Source organism: Syngnathus scovelli, chromosome 14, assembly GCF_024217435.2.
Source record: "Syngnathus scovelli strain Florida chromosome 14, RoL_Ssco_1.2, whole genome shotgun sequence".
NCBI lineage: Eukaryota > Metazoa > Chordata > Actinopteri > Syngnathiformes > Syngnathidae > Syngnathus > Syngnathus scovelli.
The window spans coordinates 7,232,449-7,256,039 of record NC_090860.1 but is presented as its reverse complement, the minus strand read 5'-3'; the positions used below and the strand labels follow the sequence as shown (position 1 = coordinate 7,256,039).

At 41.7% G+C, this 23,591-nt stretch overlaps 1 long non-coding RNA gene across 1 annotated transcript; it reads right to left on the bottom strand.

The window, feature by feature from the left end:
• Window positions 1–1,074: 1,074 nt before the first annotated feature.
• LOC125981161 (uncharacterized) lies at window positions 1,075–22,914 on the bottom strand. The gene is made up of 3 exons (XR_007485850.1): window positions 22,691–22,914; window positions 20,068–20,132; window positions 1,075–3,877 (listed from the first exon to the last, which is right to left on the bottom strand). It is a non-coding gene; the product is annotated as an uncharacterized lncRNA (long non-coding RNA).
• Between the last annotated feature and the right edge of the window lie 677 nt (window positions 22,915–23,591).

Below are 23,591 nucleotides of genomic sequence, written 5' to 3'. Positions count from 1 at the left end.
CATCTCGAGAGGGATTTCAGACAACACCTTTGTTGCCTCCTCATTGTGTTCCGCTGAAGTCGTCCACAGTCTGATTGTCTGGCCAAACTGGCCTCAGACCTCAGTGCAATCAAAGAAAAGTTTGTCATTAATGAGGGAAGACATGAAAGCTCAGCTACATGTTGAAAAGGTTCTTTTCATCTCGCCGGTCACAATGGGGAAATTTGAAAAGAGCAAAGTGTGCTTTAAGCAGCAATACACCACGTTAAGTCCTTGTCTTTTGACACCCGAAAAGAAGCAATATTCTTCTCTATGGAAAAGGTACTTGATGAGTAATGGGGAGGGGGACCTTTGTGTGGTACCTGCTTCAATAAGACATTTGACAACAAAGGAGGAGAGCCAGTTGGGATTTTTCAAAAAGAAATTTGACGTGACTACACTCGTGAAAATAAATAAATAAATAAATAAATAAATAAATAAATAAATAAATAAATAAATAAATAAATAAGTAACTAAATAAATATTTTGGGAATCTCCCAAAATTCCCAGTGGCCACCAGGTCTCTGTGGCAAACATGGAAATAGTCACCAGCAACACAGTGAATAAAATGCTAACCAGCAAAGTAATTCCAAGTTTTGCTCAGGAAAGCATGCCCACCCTCAACTTGGCTTTTTTTGTCTTACAAAGAGTGATAAAAATTAAATGGCAGTGGAGAAATTACTCAGCAACCAACCAACCACATTGGTCATGGCTCAGTGAAGGGACGAACCTGTCCCCGCACTTAACTGAGTAGGCTGGTGCTATCCGCCCATTAGCCAACCAGTCTGTCGACTTCTCTGCGAGACCTAATAAAACAAACGCTGTCTCTTAGTTTGACAGGCTTCTTTTTTCAAAGGTATTTATTACCTTCCAAAAGGCCAATTACAGTAAATGGAACCTAAAACCGGAAAGAACTAAAAATAATATGCACTCACTGGGCCACTATAGAAACAAAAGAAACACATGCACAATAGGAGTTGTAACAAACATTTTAACTTTCTCCCTTCCTGACGCCTGCTGGCCTGGACCACTTAGTGTGCATTCAACCCTCCCCCCCTCCACCACATATAGAGCTGTGAGACAAAAGTGGTGCACGCAGGTAATGGAGCGACTCAGGTGGAAGACCTCTGGGCTGCCGTCGTCATGCGTGAGCAGCAGTCAATGACAGGCGTATAGGCCAACAACTGACTTCATGCTCTATACACACATATACTAAACCTGCCGCAGTTCCCAATAACCATTCTATTCACTCGATTGTCTCCACGTCTACCTCTTTTATGAATACAGAGCATCTCCCTGGTGTTCAGTGGCTTAAGTCAATATGAGCTATTGAACCTCAGCATATGAGTCAAAACATGAAGAGAAAGGCTCGTCCATGTCAGATGAGAAGAGAATATTATCCTGGTAATTTGCAGCCCAGGAAGTAAACAAAAAGCTACTATATGAAGATAGCGTGTTGTCAAGGTGGAGAGCATCTGCACGGCCATTGTAAAATGCTTCAATGTGAGTCGTCTCTGATCATCTGTGAATAAAATAATAATAAAAAATAATATGCTGCAATAATTTCTGTGAGGGTGGATTCCATGCATGATGTGTGTGTTGCGTGTGAGACAGCTGCTGCTTTTCAGCTCTGACATACACATGCACACAAAGATGCACACACGCACACACTCAGGTAGCAGCTGGGCAGGCTCACCTGTCATATTAATAAAACCAGACAATCCCTTCCATCAGCAACACAACAGCACCAGCAGCCAAAGCAGACAGAGAGCTAGAACAAAAGAACGGGCGGACATGTGTATGTGTGTGTGAGACAGAAAAAGAGAGAGAGAGGGAGAGAGAGACAGAGAGAGAGATGAAAGAAAATGAGGAATATAGGAGCAGATTTACCCCTTTGAAAAGAGCTATAGGATATTGATAGAGCCAACAATTATAGGCTACATAGAAGAAGGCTAAGGATTAAAAGCAAATATACAAAAAAAATAGTGCATATCAACAAATTGACACTAACCTGGCACATTGAATATAGAATGGTGCATGCTAATTAGCACTTTTAAACCCAACCCTGATTTATTCTGATTTTTTCCATTATTTCATGAGTCTCAAACTCAAGGCCCGGGGGCCAGATTCGGCCCGCCACATCATTTTATGTGGCCCGCAAAGACAAATTGTGCATCAAATTCGTGTCATTACTAGAATTGCAAATTGTCTTCACTTTTAATAATATGTTTTTTTTTAAGCTCTAATGTGTTTGTGGGGTTTTCCCGAGGCGCAGGAATCCTTTGGTATCAAAGATGGACACAAGTAAAGAAGAGAACAAGAATAAAGGCAGGCAGAAAATGACTAGCCTGCCTAGTAAAAGAAAGGAGGGGTTACTGTTTGAGAGTAGCCCCCCGCCCCCTCCTCCTCCATTAACTCCTGGAGGGCCTAGCTGCTCAGGTAGTGCTGATGCGATTCACTGCAGCCACTGACAGCATCTCCATGGGTGGCATCCTCTGTGTTTACTTTTACCTGTGGACTCTGAGAACTCAATGAAAGCCCTAATGTGTCGTAAGTGACAGCAAAATGCAAACACTCAGGCACCCACAACCTCTTCTGACAAGCCGCTATGATTAATACAAGAAGCCATATATTGATAGATTATTTCTCCCCTCCTGCTGTGGCATAAATTAAATTAGAAGAGGAGCCACCACACATTGTTAGTATCCTGGCAGCCCCCGCCGGAGGCAGCCGAGTGTGATTAGGCCGATTACCTACGAGGCTGAATTGACAAAAACGTGTCAGAGGGGAGAAGTAGGAAATGCTTGATAAAGAATCTTTTGAGGCCGACTGACAGCGCCCAGTGAGTGAGCATCAATTTATGGATGACGGCACAAAAAAGAAAGTTCCCAGTGTTCATCGGAGGCCAGTGAATTCAAAATGAACTCTTTTTATGAGGCTGACTTTGCCTCGGCGATGGCGTGAGCACAAAGCGGCCGACAAAGGGCGGCAGTAAAGGGGGAGTTGTGACAAGATAGCAACACAAAGAGAGAATCAACTTTCATGTGGCTCAATGCAGGCAGGAGCCCGGCCCAGCTGTTTTTAATGGCGATGCATTGACAGGAGGGCAGGCTATTTTTAATCGCGTGCACTTCTTTCAGGCCCGCACACAAAACCCCCCTTTCACACAGCTTTGTGGCTAACCTGCTGTGACCTGCATTGAATGCTGCGTCGGGGTCGCCTGCACAATGGTCACTGAGGGGAAGGGGGTACAGGCACGTCTGCAGCTGGATGTCCAGTCAAAAGATTAAAATTCCCGCATGTTGGACCACCACGATGGATAATATTTGACCGAAATCAATCTGAGCACAAATATTAGTGCAGGAGAGGAAACAAAAACATCCGAATTTCAACTCGTGCTAACTTTGCAACAAATCGAGCTAAATAAGGTGCTAATGGCTCTGCAAACATGCACACAAAGAATGTACAAACACATCGGAAAACAAAGGGCTCTTATAACGGGGCTTGGGATCTGGATGAAAAATTCAAACAATATTAAATGGCGAGTGTCAACAGCAGACACACTTGTGCTGAGGGCCCTTCAAACAGACCGAGTAACTCAGCACACACATTACGCCGCCACAGTTCAGCCTCTTAGTGTAATGATGATGGCAGCTTTAACCAGGGTGTAGCTTTTAAAACCTGCAAGCACTCTGCTGTCCTCTGGCTTTTGGCTGCTAAAGAAAAGCAGGGTTGAGGAGATGCTCTGTCCAGGCATGTTATTTCCCCCCAAAGTTAAGGCCACGGGTCACCTGGATTGCTTGCGAACCTTCCCTTCCTCCCCGCCTCACCGGTGACCACTTCATCAGGAGCTGTTGTCCTAAAAGACGCAGATTAAGATATCAGTGGCGAGGGATTCCAACTGTTCTCGTGCACAACACGGAGCAGTAATACCTCCTGACAGGGAAGCTTTAGCACCCGGTTCACATTCTCACATCCATCAGTGATCCCTCATCCCAGGCAAGCGGAAAAAGAAACAACTCACATAAATATGTGGACCCCACGGGCTGGCACACATGGTGAAAAAGGTCACAAGGATGGATACAAGATGAAGGACCACTTTTTTAAAATGGATAAGAGAGAGGACAGAAAGTGGCGTGGTGTCAATTTTAACGCATCTCACCGGCGCTGAGCAAACAATTCAAAATATTTTTGCTAAACCATTGTCAGCTTGCAAATGGAGCGAGTGGCCACAACATGCTACATTAAATCTTAACATTGGCTAAAAAGATCCAACCTGTCATCGTCCATCCTATCAATATGCATTTCAAACAGTTTAACATGATTACATTTTAAATCCATTTGTCTCCATCTAAACTATTGGTGGGGGGCTAAAGTGAAGATTACAATAATAATAATAATAATAATAATAATAATAATAATAATAATAATAATAATAATAATAATAATAATAATAATTATTATTATTATTATTATTATTATTATTATTAATACAGAATAGAAACATTATCATTATTATTATTATTATTATTATTATTATTATTATTATTATTATTATTATTATCTTCAGTTCAACTCTAAATTGTTTAAGTGGAGACACATGAATTTCAAATGTTATCATGTTATTCTGTTATCCAGAAAGGAAATATTACACATAGATTGGAGCAATCAAAGATGATCCAAAATGTGAGTAGAATATTTTAAAGTAGTATAAATGCCTTCCATGTGGGAAGGTGGCATTTGTGCTGGTTCCTCGCCACCACCTGCCACCTATGCTAAGTGGGAGGGGCTAACAAAAAAAAAAACGAGACAGCAGGTGCGCTGTTATCACCGCCATAGAGTGGTAGTTACAAGGCCGCATGACAATCGACAGGAAATGAAGCCGTGCAGCTGAGTGTGATAGCTGCGTTTAGAACACTCAATATTATCTTACACATATTTTGGTTTTATAAGGTAGCTGATTAACGTTAACTTCATGAATTGGGATAACTTTTTGCAGCAGGCTGTTGGTTCAGATGACCCCCGTATTTTTATATAAGTGGTGTGTCATTTGTAGGGCGTCGCCAACTGCTCTTCACGCCACCTGCCTATCCTTACCTGTCCTTGTGTTCATTGAAAATTTCCCACTTCCAACGTCTACTGTACAGAGCAGCAGCACACCCTCCAAATCCCCCCCGCTCCCGAAAAAAAGTGACTTTTGCAACAGACAGAAGCGAGGATATAAAGAAGGAGAGTTGTTTTCTTTTCAGTGTCTCCCCTGGCTAAATCTGGGGTAAGCCCGCTAATCCCGCTTGGAGTGATGACTCACAACGGGTGTGGCCAATGTGTTCCCAAAGATATCTTTTCCACAGTGGGAATATCAATAGGAATGTTGATGTTGGCTCTGTGAAACATGTTGTGTGCCATTTCGTTTTTTCATTTACCAGCTGCCCAACGCTTCTTTTTCAAATAAAGGACGGGGTACAATCAGATGCATATTTCGTGATCAATTTGACAGTGTGCGTTTCGGATGTGTCTCTGAGAAGGAGGGAATCGGGCCCACCTAATTGTTATTGCGTGTGTGTTTGGCCTGGAGGCAGTCGATGGGAATCAGCAGTGAGCCTGGAAGCAGGTGGGGGGCCGCCGTCTCCCACTTCCCAGTGTCTTAGTTGTAATGCATCCCTCCACTAACAGGGATCAAGGTATTAGGGATTCAGGTTATTTGTATTGATTTTATGTGCTGTCATGCCGGCTTTGAGGATGCCCTCATATTTGTGGAAATTGCAAATTCCACCTCGGAAATGTCACCAGCATTTAATCTCTTCTCCAGTGGTCAATATGGGACCCGTTCCATTTCACTCAGGTCCGGCCACGTTTATTAAACAGAGACCACACACTCGCTCAGTTACCATGACACCACGTTGAGTGGAGTGGGATTGGTCCACATGAGAAGGTAACATGGGAGGAAGAAAGTCGAACATTAATAACTATAGAGAAGATCTTTGTATCAGTGTTTATTAGATTGCTCATGGATGAGGAGCCTTAACTTTGGATTAGGCTCATGCACAATTCATAGATTGCAAAAATCGCAAAAATTCTCAAAATGACATGACAATAAAGTTCTTTCAAAATAGGCATTCCAATTAAAACCAGGAGTACGCTAAGGTGATGGTTGTTATTCCACAAGGTCCCTTCAAGGCCTCTAAGAGCAAACGACGTCGTCGCATCGGCCAACATTTGCATGCGATTTCCATCTTTGCTTTTCCACGTCATAGCAAATGTTTCTCTTTCTCCGCTATTTACAGGAATGGCCGGGTCACCCAAGCACCCCCGCCACCGGTTCTCTCTCTGTCGTCCGCAATCAAATTTACTCTGGCTTGAGTACACGTTTAGTGGGGACCATTTGTTTGAGGCAAACACTTAGGGCCCTCGTATGTCATTGACCAGTGTCCACAAATATAATCCTATCAAGTTCAATCTTAGAATGTCCTATGCTGTTGTTTTCCTAATGCAATAAATGGAAATAATCCCATCAGTCAGGATTTTTATAGACTCAACTCCTCTTTTGTTAGTGCATTAGGGCTTTCCGCTCTTTTTTTGTTTATCCCACTGTTGATAATTTTGTGATTGTTTCACCGACACCCGCTTGTTGACATGCAGTCGGGTATTTACAGTTCTACTCCGGGACGAGCTCGGCTAACAAACATGAACTTGCGTGCTTGAATGCGCCCTTTCTTGCTTGTTGATAAAGCCCCGCTTCTTGCCGAAGACCTCAGTTGACATGTACCTACAGAGAAAGCCTTAGCAAAACAAGCCGGACCCTTGTAAATATGCATTGCCCAACAGTGGCACACGCGCTGTTGGCTTACACACTGCTAGTGGTGTTTTTCTTTTTACCTCCAAATTTGCTCGGAAAACTAATCATGGTCTGATAAAGCCCATGGTAAATATGGGAGAGATTGACACCCACATGTCAAAGTTTACATAGCCGAACCAAGTGTACATATAGGACGAGGGAACTGTGGGGCCGCGCAGCGCAGGGCTAGCCTGACCTCGGTTAGTCTGCACCGATGAAACGGACGCTTTGTGAAGGGGAGGCGCACAGCAGGAAGATTACTCAAAGGCTTGCTCCGAGAAGTTAGATTGTGTGAAGATAAACTTTCGGTGGGAAAACTTGACGGCGCAAGGCACATCAGCAAAGCGGTAATAAATACGTCATTATTTTGTTGTTTTAATAGCATCTATTTTTTGGTTGAAATGGTGCTTCTTTTTTCTCACTAGTGGCTGTCAGCTTTCCAATTGCTTGATAATCCACAGCAAAGAGAGTGCAGCTAACAGAAAAGGTTAACCCTTGACTGATGTGTCTGATGTTAATCTATAGATCAATTAGGGAGAGGCACACTGGGTCAAGCTACAGATATTGCGATGGCTATTAGTTGGCCTGTCTGCCATTATTACACAGTCACATGCTCAAACATTGCAGTGGCTTGGTATGCTAGGCACAGATGCTGAAGGTAAACAGACAGGCCTACAAGGATTGCACAAAATATTGATCTGACAGCAGATGGGAACCTTGATAGCAGCCATTCCCTTCTTCCTGTGTCTCTGTATTCTGATGTGTGCACAGGGTGGAGCATTTACGCCAAAATGCACAAATTATTTGTTTTGGTTTTATTAATCTGAAATGTGTAACTGTTTTTGCCAGAAATAAATGGGATGTGCCTGGAAAAGGAAAATTGTTTAATTTTAATTTTAATTTACACATGATCTGTCAAAAAAGATGCTATTTGTGTACATCCTTATAACATATCTGAAATATTGGATATTTAAGTACTACATTTGAACTGCAAATTGTATTTGAAGATCCATTTGAATAATACATGTGCCAAAATTTGCCTATTTTAAATTTTAAATTGGTACTCAAAGCCACAGCAAAATAACAATAAATGAATGCACTAATGATAATAATAATAATAATAATAATAATAATAATAATAATAATAATAATAATAATAATAATAATAATAATAATAATAAAGGCCAAATTGTTTGATACAGCGCTTGTATGAGATACACATTATATATACTATGTGCAAAGTTGTTTCGTCCTCAAATATTCCAAGCCTGGAGGCGTTTGTCCGCTCACAAAATGCCAGACAAAGAGGGAAACACTTGCATCAGGCTCCTTTTGTTGCATTAAGCTGCGTATAAAAGAGTTGTCCACGAGAAAAGATGGATTGCAATTTTCCATTACTTCATTCAAAGCTTCCCATTCATTTGTAGTGAATGCGATTGATCGCGGAATCTCTGAGGGTAGACGAAAAGGTACCTTGCACTTCAACGGTATAGAAATCTTCTTTTCCAGTGACTGATCTCATAAATATTTTAGATGATCACATGACTCATGCTGGGAAAAATGTCAACAGGAATGACCCATTTAAGGAGTGATTCTTTCTTTTCAAGGCAGGCATTAAGCATCACTTCAAATGAAAACATGCAAGTGGTCTAAGTAGCTGACAATAGATCAGTTCTTTTAAGGAAATTTCAATTTTACGAAAGGGTTATGACAGGTCGCATATTTCTCCGGACAATCCCTGTGCTCCACATTGTGGGTAACTAGTGCAAATACCAATGATGGATAATCCAACATTCCTCAATCTTGAAATCTGGGGATCATCACAGCAGGAGGTTAGGATCCATATTCATGTCTAATTATGGTTGTATATCAAATTACTTCTGCTACTATGTTTCACTCAGGGCTCCTGGAGATCAATCAGTTTTGTGGCATTGACGAGACAGAAGCATTGAAAAGCTCCGCCTACATGGGGATGCCACCAGCCATTTTTGAAATTGCTCATGGGGTGGCAGAATTATTCTAAAATTTCATTGGGTAAATTCACCAGATGGAGGCGAGTACTACACCTTGTTGTCACGATGCCTCCAAAAAGGACATCGAGGCTGCTTCCTGAAAAAAAAAAAAAAAGAGCTGCCAGCTCCTTGGCTCTCATTGCAGGAGCCTGTGGCTCAGCACAAGCCTCGGTGATAAAGTGGTATTTCCCGCATACAAAGGAGGCATCGGGCCTAATCCTCAACCAACCCACACCCCTTCTTTTTTCCCAGCAGGGAAGCACAATGAGTGTGGACCTTGTCTTAATCCAAAGGTGGGCTATCACAATAATCTGGTAATACATGCTGATCAAAGCCTATTCAATGCTAATCAGGACAACAGATCAGTATTATGATCTAATTAGGGACACCTCGTGTGCCACTGGGGTGGAATGCCATGGCATTGTTGAGGTTATAGAGGATGACATTAAAATGGTGGAGCAGAACAAAGGGCTGCCTGTAATGCTGTGCTATAATCCTTGCTCAAACCTGTCCTGGCAAAATAGCAGACAGTAGGCATTTAAATGAGAATGCAGGGGACTCTATCCAATAGAATCATGAAAAAAATTGGACATATTCGAAGGAAAAATCAGAAAATGTCTTTCCACACTCGTCTTAAATTGCTATTGTTGTTCAAATATTTTTGTGGAATATAAATTAATCAGAAAGATCCACACATTTGTATTTAAAATTACATCGCAGTTCCAAAGGACTCAACTTGTGAGGGTCACATCACCAAACCCAGAAAATAGTTGAGTCATTTCCTGATTTTCAGTCAACAAAATGGCTACCCCCAAGATGCTTAAAAACAGACTTAAGACTTTGTGGGTGCATTAAAGATATTTTTGTAAAGACAATTTTTGACTCAACTTCTCTTTCCACACTGGTGCAAACCCGCACATGGGATTTCTTTCTCTGATGCCATTTCTGACATGAAGAATGATGAAGAGGTTGGAGGTGAACCACGGTCGAGCCAAGTCTCACAGAGTGACATTTGCTCTTTGACTCCCTCCATTGGCTCCGGAACATTCACCGACTCCGCTAGATACATACGTGCTGTACTCTTGTGGATTTGGCTCGGCACGGTATGCCTAATCAAGCATGAGCTATTAACCAATCTTTAAATCAATTACCCACTTGCCTTTCGGAAGGCGTTGTTCCCCTTTGGGAGGCGCATCGGTCACGCCTTGTCTGCACGGTTATCCCCTGCAAGTCCAGAAATGTGGGTGGCCGTGGCTCTTTGAAAGCAGCACAATACAGCTCCTACATTTGGCTAAATCAGTAGATAGAAAAGTCTGCCGCAACAAGGCTCCTGGGAGGGGCTAATCCCATCAAAATGGACTCCTTTTATGCAAACAATAATAGCCAGTACCCTCTAATGACAGAGGTATTTTATAAATGGGATGCAAGGTGAGCACAACTCATAAGTGTGAGATAAAAAAAAAAAAAAATTGCATGGAGAGCAACATCCTTCCCACCTGTAACTAAAACAACAAGGCCATTTTTGGATTGAGCACTGTTTAGATATTCCTTAGTTACCAAAATAAAGGCCAGATGTGCAGGTAGGCATATCATGTGGCTACATGTAAGAAAAAGTGTGTGCAACGACGAAAGGCGGCTGTGTCGACAGCTTTTGCTTTGCAACTTGACTTTCCCTTTCAGTCAGCGTACAAAGAAAGGTTTAACCCTTTATTTGGGAGTAAACGTACCAGATTTGCACTGTGTTGAGTTTGGCACAACATCAGTAAGGTACTCTGTGTGTGTTTGTGTGTGTGCGTGTGTCAACATTATTGGAACTGTACTCTACAAATGAGGTTACCGTTATAAAGGCTTTAGAAATTGTTCATCAACAATAATATAAATCAATTTGATTGATCGTGCGTGAGCTCACTTTTCGGCAGGTTCAAAGTAATGCCAAATGTTATAATCAGTGTATGATCCTTAGTGGGGCTGAACAATTTTGAATTTTTTTTCAAATCTATGGCGCTATCATTTCAACTTTTTCACAAAACAATGATATGTAAACTTTTTAAACACGGTGCTTATAATACCAAGACACTGTATAAGTAATACAATATTATGTATATATATAAAATAAAAATCCTACAGACTGCCCCCCATCTAAATTGCCGCCTCTGCAATTGGAAAATTGCACTATCCTAAATTGCGATGTCGACTTGAATTCAAACAACCAACCTCCGAAAAAGAAACGGTTACGACAGCCTGACATTTGAGCGTCACCACAATCCGAAGTGTACACGCCGTCCCGTGTGGGTCAGCTCCATCCAGGCTCAGCCCCCACCCCCATCCTAAGTCCAACTCCCACACACAGTCAGGGACAAAAAGGCCCACCTCAGTGTGGCCCTATCAATGTCAGCGCTTTGTGCGGCAGTCTTTCAGGGTACATGAAGTGTCTTTAGCAACAATGAGATCAATAGCCCAGCCAACTGTGCAGCCAGTGAGGCCCCCACCGAGCTGCAAGACGGAGCACATAAAGCTACTCCGAGTCGCCACGTCTGATCTGTATCTCCATCTACTTGTGCACACTCAGCTCTGGCCGGCAACTTTTCCCTCTCACGTGTTTGCTGTGTCGAAAAAGCAGACGCCATGCTCGCGGTGCAATATTGACGTGACATATCGCCCCATTTAGTTGGAAATGTCCCTGAGGACCTTCCAAAGTTTTCTGTGTACTCTGCTGAGCCGGATCTTTCCTGACAGTGACCTCAGTCAGCTTATAGGTATACTGCGTTGGACAGGTCAGTGTCATTGATTTCCCATTGCCTCTTGGCACAATAAAGACATTGGACATTGAGACGTGTCCTTGACCAAAGTGTAACACGTCGACACCAACAAGCTCCCCTGAAAACAGCATTTTGCTTCATATCACAGTTTTATTCTCATTTTCAACGTCAAGTGAATTCATTAATAAGACCACCTAGTTGGAGCCTGAAGCTTTTTTTTTTTTTTTTTTTTTGCTCGCTCACCAGAGAAAGTCGAATTTTCCATCATGAGCTTTTTTTTTCTTCAAACAGAGACCGGTCTTTGTGATTTAATCCGAGTTCTCTCGAGGAAATAGAGTCTCGACAGGCAGTGGCGGGATTATACGAAAGCCTTTGCCAGTGCTGTATCTTTTTGAGATTTCAGTTGAGATTCCAAGAAATGTCCAACTACGAAAAAAGAAAATTTGATTTGCATCGAACAACATTCCCTCGGCAGCGGAAGAAACGAGAAATCGTGTAATGTCTGTTTCAGTCAGCCATTTTACATAGCACTCAACTTTATATTCTGTCTAGTTATCTTCCCAAAATGCCAAGTCTAATGTCATGCAATATCTGACCAAATGACCTTAATTTAAAGGGCTGCCATTGATGTCAACATGGAGTAAATAGCAAGTTGCAAATGTGCATTGATTGTTTAGATGCTCCAGGTGACAGCTTGTCAGCAGAGACAACTTTTGTTTACATCTCAAATTTCACCGAACGGCGATCGGCTGGCTCTGGAAAGAGTTGACAAAGCTTGAATGAAGATCCTTACATTTGAAAAAAAAAATCTGAATAAATTATGGGACGAGTAGTCAACATGCAGTCTTTGCTTCTCTTGAGCTGCCTCAGCAAAGCAATGTGTGTGTGCGTGTGTGTTTGTGTGCACGCACGCTGCCCAGTTCAATAAGGAAATGAGATGCAAATGACTCCATACGTCTACAGCATATTTTAAGAGGTTTATTCAGTGTTTTGATCTAGACTAGGCCTTTGTCGCTTTAAATGTACAAACTATTCAAAAGATTTCTTTTGTTCTTCACTTTTGTAAGAAAGTGGAGAAAATATTTGGAATGCATTAAGTGCTGAAAACCGCCTGTCATCGCCGACAATAAAGGCTAGCCTAATAGATGTTAGTATGGATGGTAAAGAGAACAAAAAGAAGCGGCCCTCTGTTGTCCACAAACTGCCTGGCCCTACTAAAAATGAATCCATTAACTTCAGACTGTTTACTTTTTACTTTTGGCTGAGAAGGCAAGGAACATAAAAAAAAAGTCGCAGGAGCCAAGGCCTGAACTTCTTTCACAGGCCACGTTTTTTCCGCTTTTTAAAAAGTCACACGCCAAGCGACCTGGCAGCTAGCACTGACAAGACGCGAGGGACAGAATGGACGGAACGAGGAGACAAAACCAACACAAAAATGGGTAACATCTGCAGCCGCTTCCAGACGGACAGTTGGATGTGAATAACTCAGCACTTTGTGCCCTGACCTTGGCGAACAAAGAACGGGGAGATGCCTCAGGAGCAGAGTGGGACATCCTGGGAGGCGAGCATCCACGGCATTTTGTCGGTAGGTTGGGGGCAAATATTCTTCTGCCAGCACGTCGCATGCCACTTATATAAAAAATATGATCAAACTAACTCGAAGGTTCATCTTGATTCATTTCATCTCAGCCGAAAGTTAGAAAAGGCAACCCCCTCCCCGTCAAAATCAAAGGATGACACAACAAAGCAACTGTGTACTTGACGACTTAAATCTTACAAGTTCCTAATCCTTCTGAAGTCCACATGAGACCCTTGGTCTCCATGGAAACAGTCGGGCATTCAACCAAGTGATTGCCTCCAATGAATTTCAGATAAGACAAAATGGAAGTGAATTGATGTGATTTTAATGCAGAAGTGCGCGACGGAGGGGAGGTCCACTCGCTTCATATTTGAATAAAGCAAACAGAGCAGACAAAAGGCTGACAGCCGTAAATGACATTGTCAGTACAAAAATTATCAGCCAGTTTACAATCTGTTTGCTCATGTAGAACAAACAGAATGTGTGTGGCATCCCCGGGCTTTGTGAGCGGCAGGGTCGGCAGCCGGCGGCGGGAGAAAAGCAGATACGGGCTCCCCCCTGCAGCCCTGCAACAATTAGATAGCAATTTGACAGGCACACTCCAAATGTCACTTTGTTGTCCTCTTCCAAGGGCATCCAGGGCTTGTCTTTTCTTCCCTTTTTGATATGATCTTAAAGGAAATACAAAATTGAGGCGCCCCGGCCAAAAAGACAAATTGTGAGAGCGATGGCGAGAGGACTGCCCGTGTGGGATATGACGTAGGGAGACGCATTCCAAACATGAGAGCCCCAGTTTCCTAGCAAGGGCTCTAGTCTAGGGTCCTCCATTGGTGGTAGGGGGCCGACGGGGAGATCTTCCTGCCTGGCCTGCTCGCACTGCCCTTTTGTTGCACGCTGTCATTTGTTTTGTTTTGGTCTTGTTAACCTCGATGTGGCAGCTGCTCTCGGCTTGCGCCGGGCTGCAACACATCAATTTCATCTTGGGACAGGCAACCAAAACACAGCAGGTTTGCAACTTGAACCTAGCCACTGTAATCTCATCTGGACATGTTGCCAAGCAACCATGAGCCCCACGTACTGTATGTGAATGTTTGATAATGTTGATATAAAATATCTGTGTATGTTTTATATCTAAAGGGATACTTATTTAGATATGTTCAACGTGAATATTAAGTCTCTGATGAATATGAAAACTTATTAAAACTTAACTTATTCAATTATTTTTCACGTACAATTAACGCTTTTTAAATCGCATTTTGCCACTTGCAACAGCCAATCACAGCTCAGCTTGCGAATGAGCCATGAGTGGTTCTTACTCGAGCACTGAACGCATGTGATGTAATTTTCAGTCAACAGCAAGTGGCAAAATGCATTTTCAAATGTGTTAATTGTGCATGAAAAATTCTGAAATTATATTATGAACAAAATGTCAACTTTTTACTGTTGAAAATGGCTAAATAAATTAAATATTCCTTCAATACAGTTGTGGTTCAATTATAAAATACATGTCATCATACAGAACAAAAGGTGTGTCTCTCTTTCAAGTTAATAAAGCATATAATTATTTTTTTATGTTCTCTTGAGTTTCTATTCCTGAGCGCTCAGTGCTGGCAGCCCCTAATTTTCTACTCGTGTGGACGTAAATTCAATTTTCAGGTTGTCTCACTAGGGAGATTATCATTGAGACCAATGAACTTTACGTGGTAACAAGTGCAAAGGATATTTTAACATATTTAATCAAATCAGGAAAAATAATCAGAATCACTCTGTTTTTTTATCCATATTGCTTACATTACACGGAATTTCAGTGGTGGAATTTTCTCCTGAAACCAAATTGTATCGTACAAAGGCACATCAGTGAGTTTTGTGTAGCTATGAAGCTCATTCAAAAGTTGATTTCATGGAATTACTCAATCAATTCCCACCAAACGTGAAGGAGCGGAACCCAGAGGAAGATAAAACAATATTAAGTAGTATAATCAAGAGTGACTCAATATTAAAATGTGAGTCAGTAAGTGTGTCTTTGCCTCCTGGCCATTGAGCTCTGCTCTACTCTAGTTGAATTTGTTTGCAATGCAATTTGCCCCAAAAACTGGTTCTTGTGTTTTTTCTTGATCACATCGTACACATTGGAAGCACAAATATAAGCAACTGTTTTTTCATTTAAATGTGCAAGATCGAGGACTGCAAGACATAACGCTTAAATAATCATTTTCAAGTTTTCTTGTCTCGATGGCTTCACGGATGCTTCTTGATGTCCAACTGAAAGTCGTCATGAGAGAAAAGCAAGTTGCCTCAGTGGTCATTGATATTCATCCCAAGATGTTTCTCCCTGCGCCGCTCTGATGTGTGGCTGCCGTGATGCAGTTTAGTCTTATTAAAAAGTTGTTTGATTAGTCAGCCCAGGAATGAAGGCTATATGGAAAGGTCTGGCAGCAGCAGATAAAAGGGGAATGATAAATAGGCCAGTCAGCCACTAGAGCATCAAAACACATCCATTTCTTTGCAAAGTTGATCCAATTATGACCAGACACTAACACCATAGCTACTCTGTTTTGCTCTTTTTATTTCAGGCTAAATTGCTGGTGCCCCTCCTTTTTTCTTTCTTTTTTTTTTTTTCTCTCTTTTTGCAGATACGGCAATCGGTCATAAAGGGCCAGCCATCATTAGTGCTGTTTGAATTGGAGCCCTGTAGTGTTTGGTTAAGAGGGTTAATGCAAATTTGATGAAAGAATAAGGCTGCATTTACATATCGGCCTCAGCTCACATGGGCTGGGTAAACATTCTGTTTATCTCAAGTGTCATTTTATGATTTCAGTCAAATGTAAGAGCGACCTTGGCCCAGTCGGAGCACAAGACAGAGGAAATGTGCTCCCATTAAACCATGCTTTGTTGTGAGTAAAAAATATAATTTTAATTTACCCAATAAACATGATACTCAGGTGTTTCCCTCCAAAAATCCGCAAAGCATTCATCCTAAGCACAAAAAGGTAATCCTTGAATTAAATACTTACAAAATGGTTGTCATTTATTTACATATTGGCGACAGACATTTTGCCACTTTAACAGCTCATAACACGGAAAAAAAAAACCTTAATTTAAAGGGGATGGAATAAGGTAAAATTATATTTTGTACAGGGAAGAAAATTCCCACTTTGCAGTATTTTACAATTGTTTAAAATTTAAATTGCAAAATGAAGGTAAACCGGAAAATATATTGCAAATAAAAATGAGGTAAACCCATGCAGTGAAATCTGGCTCGACCACAGTGGTCTGCTAAAAATAAGGCAAAACACTGCCATCTATGGCTTCTTTCTGAGGACTGCTCAGGTTCTGTGCAGCCAGCACAAAGGCAATCAGCCATTCATTGAGAAAGAAATGATTGTGCAATATTTGCAAATACGATTAATACAATACAGTTGTAATCATAACCTTACACTCAGTATATTCATTTTCATTTTTAGAAATAGACAAAGCATTCAGAGCTGGTGTTCCAACCAAAGTTTTGGACGTCTCACGATGCTGACACGTTTTTGGCTTTCGAATTTGACAGATTAGACTGAAAGCTCGATTTTCATCCAAATGGGCATCTGGTGGCCATATCCTTTAAGCAACACAATTCTGCACAAATCAGGGGTTCTGTCGGAGCTTTTCCGACCACCTGCCGTGTATCTTCCCCTCGATGCGAGTGAGCCTGCCTTCATTGTTTCATCATTTTATCTTTACACTTTGTCGGCCAAAACGCAACACACATTGCACAATTTGTACTTTAATGGCCAATATAATGATACAGCGAGCACTGTATCTCGCCGAGAACGCGCTGTATATGACAGATATCCCATTCCCGAAGCTTACTGTACATTCATTGGCAATAACAAGAGGGCACAATTTTGACAAGGATTCAAGAGCGCATTAAGGTCCAATAAAGAAGTGCATATAGCTGCCAGACTGGGGTAGCAGGTTGGCGGCGAAACATAGAAGCAAGCCAGATGTCAGGGCTTCTATAGCTTAGGCCTTGACCAGGCCTTCGTCTGCGACGGCCCTTTATGTGGATCTCTGCGTGACACCCTGGTTCCCTATGGGAGCCCCGAGGCTTTACTGGTGATGAGACGCCATCCGTCCCGTCTGTCACCTCGCTCCCAACTTATTCATACGCCATCCATACAGTAGCTCCTCCAAGGCGGCTAATCCCCGTCTCCCGAGGTGGAGTGCAGACAGGGAAGCAGACAGGCGGGCAGGTTGCTTGTCTGTTCATAAGATGTTCAACACTCTGAGCATGAAGGCGCATTTCACATTGACAACATTTGGGGCCGTGCTATCAGCATGAGGCTGCAGAACAGTAGGTGGAAACTCCGATTCTTACGATAACGTGCTAACGCATGCAGGCGTAGACAATCGCTTTCATCCCCCAGATTTGGAACAACACTGCACGTTATGACTTTGCATCCTAATTTATGAGTATGTCGACGGTGACTTCTTTTGTTTTCTTCCTCCCTAACTTTCTCCGGCCCACACAAGGAAGTTGGCACCAAATTCAAGAAATAACATCGTCAAACTGCAATATGTCGAAAGCCGTCTGTTGTTGGTTGGAGATACCTCGGCACTCGCCTAAGTCAATTTGCTCGGTGTGCCATCCTTTAATGTTTACAAACAAATACAGAAGAAAATGTTTATGTAATGCACTTATTTGAACAAGAACTAAGAAATGTGCAAACAGATCATCATTCTTAGGGAATCTTTGCTTTGCAAACACACCTATAATAGATTCAAGTCTGACACTATGCCAGCGTTATCCAGGTAAACGAGAACTGTGACTGACAACTGAAAGTGGTTTCTATTTGTGCTTGTGTGTGTGAGATGGAAACACACACAAAGAGGTTCTGCAAGTCTCACTATGCCACAATCACCCCCCCACGTCTTCTATAGAAGAGCCATCAATTCATCTCGGACAACTTGACCACTCCCTTCAAGGATCAGCACATAAAGACTGACCTGGGGCACACACCAGAGAACATTAATCAAGTGCCACAGGTGTGTGTGTGTGTGTGTGTGTGTGTGTGTACATGTGCATGACGTCAGATTGTGTGTTGCAATTGCTGGGTCATGTACAGGGCACTGGATCAACACTTGATCAGCAATATCTTAATAATAGCAACAAGTCACCAAAACATGCGCATGTAGATGTTGCTATTTATATTATTGATTGTCCGATGTGTGATCAGGGATGTTTGTCAAACTCAAATAGTATTGTTTTTTTTTTTTTTCGACAGAGATTACCTGGTTTAATACAGAGTGCAATCAACCTTTGGGCTGGACCTATTCTGTGTGTGTGTGTTGGGCCGGTGGGGTGTGTGAGACAAACACCACCTGTGTGGTGGAGGAAACCAGAAAATTTGGAGCCAACGCGTGCTTTGTCAAATGCCATTTGATTTGTCACTCAACGGAGTCAGTCTGAGTCACTTAGCAAGCCACACCCGCTTTCCCCATCTCAGCCTTTCTTCTCCCTCCAACACAAAGTGTATCTAAGGGTTCACCTCCAGGCCAAGAGTGTTGACACACATACCTGGCAGCGTGTGGCTCACGCCCATTTCTTTCAGTGAGCGGCAGCGTTGAACTACAGACGGAAAATCATCACAAATCCTAAAAACTTACCAGCAAATCTGAGTGAGGTTTACTAATTTGCATCATTAATTCCAGGCTTATATACGTACATATATACTTTTGATCATTACTATGAATTCAGCATTTTTCAAAGACACATTTTGATACAACATTGGATAGGTGTACTAAATGTAACTTGTGGACAATGAGTGAAGCTGCCAATGGATCTGGTTGCCTTGCAGTTAGACTTAGACTTAGACTCAACTTTATTAATCCCTTGGGATTACTCCTTCAGGGAAATTCTGTGTCCAGTAGCAGTAAAATACAAGATACACAAGAAAAACACAAGAGATCAAGATATACAGAAGATGCCGAAATACACACAGTGCAAGAGATAGCAATGAAATGTAAAAGAGGCCAAAAGATAAACTAGGCAAGAAAATCGAGGGAGGTAAAAACACTACACAGTAGTTGCCATAATATTGCGCATTGTATATTGACGTGAAGAATGTGTACAGTTATGTCCCTGTTCATGTCCATGTCACCTCCTCCCCAGTGAGGAGTTGAATAGCTTGATGGCTTGGGGGACAAAGGAGTTCTTCAGTCTGCTTGTCCTACAATTGGGGAGGAGCAGTCTCCCACTGATCCGGCTCCTCCGATTAGTGATGACAGAGTGCAGAGGGTGACTGACATTGCCTATAATGTCCAACAGTTTTTTCAGTGTCCTTGCCTCTGCCACAGTTATCCATGATGTGACTCCTGACAAAAGCGCCAGGATGAACTACAAAGAGTTTTGGGCCTATACAATTCACCCCATTTGGTCAATACTCTCAATTTAAAGCTGAATGTCCGAAGTTGAAACATATCTTGCTCATTTCGTTTCATTTTCATTGGCTAGAGCAGTGGTTCTTAACTTGGGTTCAATCGAACCTTAGGGGTTCAGTGAGTTGGTCTCAGGGATTCGGCAGAGCCTCCACTGTGGTGATCTGAACATGGCTGATTTATTGTGTAAATTCGTGGTGACGCATATCTGAACTGGTCTCACAAAGGCAACAGAAATCACACTAATTTGCAGGTATGTCATTTCTTGTGAGTTCATGCATTGTGTTGGTCTGTCTTGAATTTGAACAAAAAAAAACATTTTATTTTTCACTGAAGAGGGGTTCGGTGAATGCGCATATGAAACTGGTGGCGTTCGGTACCTCCAACAAGGTTAAGAACCACTGGGTTAGAGCCTAAAAACATGTCCTAATATTTATATACCTGTGTGTAGCTGGTCCTCAGATTGGAGCGGCAAATTTCAGCACAAACAGATAATTCCATCCACCCTATGGATGAGAGACATGTCTGAATGGGATGGACGGCTAAGTCAACTTTGTCAGTGGCGACAATTTCCTATTCACACTTTCACAGCCAAAAACAGAAATTTAGAAAATGTTGAACACCAAAAACATTCTTTCAAAGTAAATCAAAATGGAAAAGTATAGGGTTTATCTAGTTTCCATTTGCCTCTTTGAGAGCAGCACAGATAAGAATGAGTCAAGTTGTCTAATGCCGGAAGCAGCTAAGTGATTGGCCGCTGCACACAATAGGCGGGTTGTGCCATCGACTCACATTCCACACATGCCAGTCAGTCTGTCAGTGAGCCTGAAACGGAGCCCACTTTCCCAATTAGGGTCATTAGTGTGAGCCAGTAAGTGGCCCGGTCACACATGACTGCAAAACAGACCCACTTTGGCACGGTGGAACGGACGCCAAGCAGAACAACACAATTGGGACGTTTTCACCAAGATGTCCATCAGGACATTTGGAGCTTAGTTAGCAAAGGTGCGAGTGATATTTGGATACCAAAACAAAGCGGCAGAGGGAGTTGGAGAAACTGAAGTGATACTTTTCAAACACTGTGTTAATGAGTGTGTGAATTTATTTTATAATAAAATAAAATTGTATCACATCTCCAGACTAGCAGTTTTGGCAGTTACCTCATTTTAATTGCGCTTGACCAGGGGTGTCAAACAATTTTTTTTCGCGGGCCGCATTGTCGTCATAGCTGCTTTTGGAGGGCCATTATGAACCCAAATAAATGTATGAGCACCTCATATTATATACAGTAAAAGGTACAAAACAAACTGACAAATAACTCATTTTCAAATCAGACGAGTAAAAACTGGTAAAATATATATATTATTAAAACTGAAGACAATTCGCAATTCTAGTAATGACACACAAATTTGATGCACAATTTGTCTTCGCAGGCCACATAAAATGATGTGGCGGGCCGTATCTGGCCCCCGGGCCTTGAGTTTGACACCTGTGCTCTTGACCATAGAGGAAGTTTACAATATTTATACATTCAAAGTAGTATAGGTCATATAAGAGTTTTCCTTACTGCACTAATTAATTCATATACCGGATTATGAATGCATGTCAATAAACATATATGATCTCAAACAAGGGCACCTGTAACTGAACATTATTTGTATTTCAATAAATGCTTGCAGCCTACTGGCTGAATATGCAGTTTAAGTGGCTCTGCATCTGCTAAGAATTCTGCAATATGTTCTCTGCCATGAAGATTTTACCGGGATATAAAGATGGAAGAAGTATTGTATCAGTAGTTCATCTAGATGCGAGACCCCCTTGCAGCATTTGCAGCACTTGTCTTTAAAGCGTCGAACACATTTTATGCTTCTATCTCAGTGCTTGTAAGGATTTACTATACAACTTTAAGCACCACCTGCATTCTTTTGAATCATTCCCAGGCTTTTCATCCCCCCCCCCCCCCTTTTATTCCCTCACTCAAATTGAGATAAGGTGTGCAGAGAGATTTGGAAAGCGGAAGAACAGACTGATCAGTCAGCGACTTTCACATTCAAAAGACAATAAAGTGAAATGACTCGGTGAGAAATCACTGGAGATTAACGCTCAAGCTGTTGGCAGGTTCAGCCGTTGAAAAGAAGCCTCTGAGCTGTGCAGCTGGGAGTTGCGTGCCTCGATTCATCAGGTTAGACCGCGATGGCTGGATGAGGCTGCTGGAAGCGTGATGAAAGTTGCTCTAAGCTGGGAGAGGATGGCACCTTCCTACATGTGAAGTACTGAATCAACAGTAAATGTTTCTCAATGTTCCAAGTGCCAAAAGTGGAATAAAGTTGTCAGAGGAGAGTACAAGGGATATATTGTGGAATGGACAGCTATTAGCTTGATATTGTATGAACACCATCAGGACATACAGAAGAGGTGGAAAAAATACCAGTAAAAAAGAAGACTGGTAAAATTAGAAGTAATGATTCAACTCCTGTACATTTTGAAAAAAGTTCAACTAGCTTTCACAGCTAAATAGCATTGGCTGTACTTTTATGCTATCAAAAGATGTTTGTATAGCACAACACAGCACATTTGCCACAAATCATTCTTAGTTCTTAAATAAGGCCAGAGATAGGGAATATATTGCTTCTCTGAATCTTTTGGCGTCATTGTTCATTTTTCTCAATGTTGCAGAATTTTTTTCCCTGTCCTATAAGACCTTGAGGTCGTAAATAAACATAAAATAAATAAATAAACAAAAAATAATATATGTTGTTTAAATAAATAAATACATCAATAAATAAATAACCTATTTTGACGAGGGAATAGAAACTATAGATGCTGTATCTATTTCCAAATTTAGGAAAGCCGTCCAAAAATCCTTAAGTAAAAATCTACTTACTACTTCCTTATTTCCCACCATTGCCATACATACATATACATACGTACATGTATGTAATATTGTAGCAGCGCCAACACTGACTCTAATAACACCAAGTTAGATGGTATGCTGCAATTGTACTCAGTGCATTTAGTGTTTGTTTGATGTGTTGTCTGCCTTGTAGAGTGTGAAGCCACTCACCTTGTTCTCTGTCATAAAAAGTCTGTTTGCACAGCTCCTCAGACTTACTGCAAAGTGTGCTGAAAAGCATGGCCCTCAGACAGACCAGCTAGCTGCTGATCTCAGCGGCATGTTAGTAAATCATAGTGAGGGGGAAAAAATAATCATCCTTCCTTGTTTGTATAACTGCTAAACCAACCAAGTCCCAGCAAGTGAGCCATGATTGTTTACCACTCCAGCTGCGACACCCTCCACTACCAAAATGGACAAGAGCGCCATATTTGCTTAAAGCAACCGCCTTGTGTTTTCATACTTATTGCTGAGGTGTTTGGTGTTAATAATACCACTTAATGCTGAAGGAATACCAAATATATCTTGCAGCTCTGCACAGTAGGCCAACATGACAGCGGATGTGTTGAAGTAAACAACACTGCCCTCCAGCGGAGGGGAATAAAAGCTTTCTGCAGATTAAAAAAAAAAAATCCTATTATATTTAGCTTTGTGGAAACGTAAGGCGCTAACATGCAGTTTTCAAATTGACAAAAAATATTTTACAATAAAATATTTTTTGGGGAGTTTACTCAAAAAGTGAATCTTTCACATTGGAGATTTGGGATTTTGCCAATCAACATGATGAACCTTTTACCATCTTATTGTGTACAATGAACCACCGTTATTCAAAGGAGACATCCATTCGAGTCCACGATTAGCAAAAACCCAAGAGTAATTGATGCTTACCCAAAAAGGTTTGGACTTGTCTGGATGCAACAGGAAAGCAGCAAAATATGTTTTTTTTTTCATGTGACAAGGCCATGGCTGACGAAATGAAATTCTTCCCATCACTTTGACGTAGTCATACGTTGCAAGGAACGGAAGGCACAGTGTGAATCGCTACGCTATCAGTGAAAGACAATAAAAAAAG